The sequence below is a fragment of the Balaenoptera physalus genome (assembly GCF_965194825.1).
Source record: "Balaenoptera physalus genome assembly, chromosome: 16".
NCBI lineage: Eukaryota > Metazoa > Chordata > Mammalia > Artiodactyla > Balaenopteridae > Balaenoptera > Balaenoptera physalus.
Window position 1 is genome coordinate 53,173,739 of NC_138898.1, and position 6,000 is coordinate 53,179,738.

The 6,000-nt window shown below is 53.0% G+C and overlaps 1 protein-coding gene across 9 annotated transcripts in view; it reads right to left on the bottom strand.

Moving 5' to 3' along the window:
* ABCA3 (ATP binding cassette subfamily A member 3) overlaps nt 1–4,693 on the bottom strand; it is a 44,824-nt gene extending 40,131 nt beyond the window's left edge. For 7 of the 9 annotated variants that reach the window (XM_082428671.1, XM_082428670.1, XM_082428665.1 and 4 more), the window contains exon 1: nt 4,474–4,693. The gene's annotated coding sequence lies outside the window, so the exon portion shown is untranslated. Of the gene's footprint in view, nt 1–2,961; nt 3,124–4,473 lie in introns of all 9 variants that reach the window. The other 2 variants (XM_082428668.1, XM_082428667.1) reach the window with 2 other exon arrangements.
* Between the last annotated feature and the right edge of the window lie 1,307 nt (nt 4,694–6,000).

Genomic DNA, 6,000 nt, shown 5'->3' on the forward strand with positions numbered 1-6,000 from the left:
ACAGTCTGCAAATGCTTGCATGTACTGTAATCACTATAACTGAAGCCAAATGAAGCATCATGAGATTCTGGAGATCAGGATTCTGTGTGTATGTGTAAGACAGGGTGAGCTCTGGGAAGGCTCCCAGGAACAGGTGACACAGGAGACCAGTCTCGGGTTTCTTGTTACTTGAGGTAGGGAGGGCATTATAGGATCATGAAGAAGTGAAAAAGTGTGTGGGGGTAACAGCAAGTAATTCTGAGTGGCTGGGGAGGAGCAGCAGGGACGGAGCCAGAAGGGGAAGCCGACCAAGGCCTTGGATGCTGTGCCAAGCAGGGAGCAGGGGAGGAGCGGGGGTTGGGGTGGGATGGGGGGTGGGGAGGGGATCCAAAAGTGCAGTAATTCTGCTCGAGGGTGTTCTGTTTTGCTTATAATCTTTTACCCAGTACCTGATCTTTTAAATTGTGAAAATATCTAATTCAGTGGATTCTGCAGGTGAATGTCCAAATACCAATAAGCACCGTAAAATATAGGCTGAAAATAGCAGGCACATTTATAGAGGGTGGTCCCCACCAGTGAACCCCACTATTGGTCTTCAAGTGGGGTGAGCAAGACAATCTGCTAGAGTAAAGGAATGGCAAGAAATTCTACTTTAAAAATGAGGAAAAATTGGTTTTACTAATATTTAACACATGAATGCACCCTGGCACTCTTGCTGGCCTGCCTGTGTGTCAGCAGCCACAGAATCCTGACAGAGGAGGGGCTCTGTGACACGTGGGTGATGATTGGCCCTCGCCTGCTAGTTTACTTTAAGTCTCTCAGGTGTGTTGGAGCTTACATGCTTTGGGATATCGTGGTTGTGGTCAATTAAAAAAAAAAAAGACTCAAATAGCTAAAGCTTTACAATACTTTGCAGTGATCTGGGGAGTTGTGAATACCTGGTTATCTTGTGACTTAGAACTTAAGAGGAAGTACACATTTTCTTTCATGAGAAGCATCAAACCTGGAAACCTTTTTCTTTTTTTATTCAATGACAAATGAGTGCAGCAGCGTGTCAGCTAGCTTACTGGTTTTAAGCCAATGCACTCAAATCTGTCCCTTCCAGAAGGTGACAATGCATGAGTTACAGCTTTTCAAAATAATCTGTGCCAAGAACAGAGCATTTATGAAAACAGATGTTTGGAGATGTTTCCACAGGTGTGTGACTGTATTGCCAAGGATGTGGCAAGTGTGCCATCCACATGAACACTGACACCTGCACAGCAAAAGCTTTGGGAACCAGGACTTTCACCTCCCCTGATAGCCCCTGAACACTTAGCAGCCCAGATTCATCAAGAGCCCTCGAATGACTGGCAGGTGGGATTGAAAAACAAGTACCAGACGCACAGCAAGTCTGCATGCCTCCCTGAGGTTCACTGTGCTTACCTGTGAACCCCTCAAGAACCAGGAACTGAAATAAACAGAACTCAGAACCACACGTTCAAATGCTGGACTCAGGTTTCACCAAGAGTTTATAAATGGGATGTAGACTTGATCACATGGCTTTCTTTTAAAAACAGCACACATTTGTACAATAGATTATGTACTATTGATACACTGAAAAATTTAATCGTGTTCACTTCGCCTCTCATCCATTTAATAGGTCTTTATTTGTATATGTTTCTATGTCCATGATATTCAAGACAGTAGTATATGGCTTTCTTTTATAATACATAAATAAAATATATGGTGGTGCATGCTCAAATTCTTTTACGTATAGCAGTGAACAGGAAAAAAGCCTGTGGACAACTTATTTACAGAAATGACCCTTGTGTGGTTAAGGTGGGAACAAATGCCACAAGCAGCAGTCATTGTCCAAGAGCCCCATGAGGCCAGGTTCAAGGCCATGGTCATTTGCATTGGGAGGCCCAGATGGACACCTAGTTTACGGGTCTCACACTCAATGCCACCACCTGTGCTGTCCTGGGTCAGGGCAGCGGGCTCCTCAGAATCATGTGGCTCTGAGTTTACACTGGAGCTCCTGGCAGGGAGTGGTGGGGTATATTTTTAAGCCAAAGGTGTGGTCCAGAGGCGGCTATCGGGAAAGAGTTCTACAAAATCTGTGCCACTGCCTGCTCTCCTAACCCCTGCTGCAGCCTCGGGCCCATTCCCCGTCCTGCTAGCCTTCTGCCTCTCTAGGTGTAGGAAATGAGGTAAAGAGGCAATTGAGAATCCCCAGAGAGAGGTAACCATGGATCTTCTGCAACAAGCAAGGCAGCAAGCTCATTACTCAGCTCCTACAACCACACCTATCTGCCCATTGACTCCAAATCTCTCCAACTGTGGTGAACAACTCAGCCAGTCGGGGGGACAGGCACTGCCCAAGTCTCCCAGGACAGGGACTGCCACGCCTTATACTTTCCCGGGAGTGTGTGGGCCTTCTGTGGTTTTGTCGGCTTGGAGTATCACCCACCATTCCCATCTCTACTTTCTGAAATCCTTCCTATCATTTCCCAGTCCAGTTCTGGCCCCTCTGTGAAGCCGCCACTGACAACCCTGACTGGTTCAGGGGTTCTTTGTCTTGGCTTCACAATGGAATCTTCTGGGATGCTTTAAGACAGAAACTGATACTGGAGGCCCACCCCTGGAGATTCTGGGCTGTGGCCTGGGCATGGGACTCTTTCCCGGGTGATTCTAACATGCAGTCAGGGTTGACACCTTCTGGTCTTGTTGAAAGCCATCCCTCCACCTTTGCATACTTGAGGCAGCTTTTCTGGATGTCTCATGTGGCACTTATCTTGTTCTGTCTTAGGTCAGTTACTTGTGAATAAATCATCTCTTTAGCTCCATCCTAAGGTCCCCGATCGTGCACAGAGCCTTGCCCATCATTCTCCCCAGAGTTCTAGAATGCTCCCCGCCCCGCAACAGACTCAATAGCAGAGGAGTCTACTGCTGTTTCAGGAAGCAGGGCTGGAAAAGAAACTGTCAACTAGGGAGTCTTACCTGGGCCTTCCCAGTTGAGTCTAAGTCAAAACAGGTTCCCATGGACTGCCTGGCATATGCACTGTGGAAAGCTAGTAACTCAGAAAAAAAAAAAAAAAACCAACAGCTTGAGCTCCCTCTCTTGTTCCAAAAGGCTGTTTCATCAGAATGATGATAGATCACCTTAGAGAAGGAAAGATGTCATCCTGTTTGTCAAATATAGTAAGCAAGTGTTCAACTAAAAAAAACCCAAACAAACCTCTGAGAAGTTAAAAAAGGTGGGGGGATTCCCATGGCATCCATTTTTACCGTTTTCCCTTTCTTTTACTTTTCCAATGATGTTAACTTTCTAAAGGAAAACATCCTTAACCTTTTCACATTTACAAAAGGCAGCATCAAAATGTTCTGAATCAAATGATATAGCTGCTCAGGAGAAAAGAGCATAACTCTTCCACTTGCACCTTGCCTGGATTTCCACACTGCTACAGGGTCTCATCCACTTACTTCTTCAGCAAGCGTTTCTTGAGTGCCTCTCATGTGCCAGGTGCTGGCTATGTGCTAGGAGTGCAAGCCCCAACAAGAGACAATCTGTGCCTTCAGGGAGCTCACAGATCAGGAGGCAAAGGGGCAAACAAACAGAAACAACCCTATCAGGTAACAGGCTTTAATTAGGCAACGTCCAAGGAAGTGAGGAGGGGCATTCATGCATGCGACAAATATGCGCCAAGCATGTGTCCTAAGCCCTCATTTAGGAGATAGTCCCTGCCCTCATGAAGCTTATAGTCTAGTTCAGGAAGGAGCCAACACCTATGTAAACACAAATTCATACCAAGTACAGACTGACCATGGGCACCAGGGCTGTTGCAGGCCCTTCTGCCTAGACCAGGAGGTCCCTTTCCTTCTGTCCCCCACACAACTCCCACCACTAACAGCGGACCACTGGACCCCCATTCTGAGGCTCATGAGAAGGCGGGTTTGGGAGCAGGGCGGACTCCGTTACGGGGACGCATTCCCACCCACACCGGGAATCTCTGCACCGAGAGATGAGCCAGCAGCATCCTTGGAGGCCCTGCCTCAGATCCCCAGCCTGTGATGCCGCCTGGCTTCAGCAGGCAAGTGCTCAAACTGTCTGCCGGGTGAAGGCCAGCGGGTCTTAGTGTGGTAAATGTCTGTCCACCCTCCTCGGCTCGGCACAAAGGATTCCACAGCGATTCTAGCTCCGGGAAGGTTACGTTTCTCCAAGGGGGACCGGCTTTAAGGAACTGCCTGAGGGGATGAGGACACGCCCAGAAGCTCCCGCCGAGGGGAAGCCTGAGTCAGGGCGGCCTTGCACTGCTGCGAAATGCACCTGCTGTGCCGCCGGAGGAGGCCGCGGGCAGGGCGGGGGCGGGGCAGGGCCGCGGGAGGGGCCGGGTGCCCGGCCGGGGAGGGCGGCAGCCCGCGGTGGGGAGGGTGCCCCGGGCGGGGAAGCGGCCCCCAAATCTCGAGCCTTGGGAGCCAGCGCGCGCGAGCGGCGGGTTCTGGGGCACTCACCGACCCTTAGCGCCCGGGCGGCGGCGGCCGGGGCGCTGCCCTCTCGCGGGGCCCCCTCCCTCGGCTCCCGGCTCTGCTCTGGCCTCGCGGCGGCGGCGACCGCTGCTGACAACTGCTAGGCCGCCGCGGCGGGGAGGGGGAGCCTGAGACCCACGACGGGCGGAGGACCTGGCCGCTCGGGGTCCTGCAGGGGGCGCGCCTCGGCCGGCTCGCGCATGCGCAGTGGGCCGCCCTGCGGGTGCCGGCCCCTCCCCGGGACGCCCCGCCCCGCCCCGCCCCTGATCGCGCCTGCGTAGGACTCAGCGCGCCCCCTGCAAGGCCGGCAGAAGGGGCGATACGCGGGAGTCTGGGCGAGGGCTGGATCCGGGAAGAGACTCGCGTGGTCCGCAGGGACTTACAGGCGGCTGAAGTAGTCTTCGCCCGAATCTCTGCCTTCCCTGGCCATCCTCCATTTGCCCTCCAGCACTGTCTTTCATTGGGCGTCGGACACCTTCTCACGGAGGGAGGGCGCTTTGCTGCCTCAGGCCTGGCACGGATGCTGCTGGGCGGAAGAGGCCCTGGGGGTGGACCTTCCTAGGAAATTTCTAGAAAACGACCGTGGGGTGGGCAGGACGGCCCAGCGTCCCTGAGTGTGGCCGCGGTCCCGGGGCGCAGTTCAGAGGGGCAGGGAGGCCTCGGGGTCACCTCAGGCAGGAGGGTCGAGAGTTAGGGTCAGGGTTACCTCAGGAGGGTCACGGGTTGGGTCGGGGTCCCCTGAAGCCGGGAGAGTTGTGAGGCTGGGTTGGGGGTCACCTTGGACGGGAGGGTCCCGAGGCCCGACAGGGATCACCGGGGGCGGAGGGTCTCGAGGCGGGGGCGGCGCGTGGCTAACAGTCCACGCGGGCTGGCCACTCGGCTCCCGACTGCCCAGGTCGTGAGCGCCGCCAGCGGCCCATCAATTCCGAGGATCCTCCCGCGGCCCGACGTGCACCTGCCGGCTGCCCAACTGCCCGGCTTTCCTCGGCCCAGCCTCTGGCGGCTCCTGGTGGAAGTCGCCGGTCCCAGGACGCCGCCTGCTGACCAGCCGGGCCCCGTCCCCGCTCCAAGCGCGCCTCTGGAATGAGGACGAGACTGACTGAATCGTAAAGTAATGACCCAATTCGGGAGGCAGACCTCTGCCCCCCAAGACTGTTTATGGATTAGTGATAAGAGCGTCTCAGTGCCCCATTTGTTTACTTAACATCTTTTATTATCTGAAGTAGTGTTATTTGCTTGTTTTTTCTGTCTCTCACCAGAAGATGGGCTCCATGAGTAAAGGGATTTTGTCTAGTTCATGGCTACATCCCAGGGTCCTAGCATGTCTGGCACAGAGGAGGCATTTGATAAATATTTGTTGAATGAAAGGGTCACAAAGACCTGGCTTCAAATCTTGACCCTATCCCCTAACTAGTGCAGGCATGGCATTTAAACTTCCTGAACCTCAATTTCCTATCCCTGAAATTAAAATAATACCAAACTCAAAGGTAATTAGTATTTCAAAGTGAAATG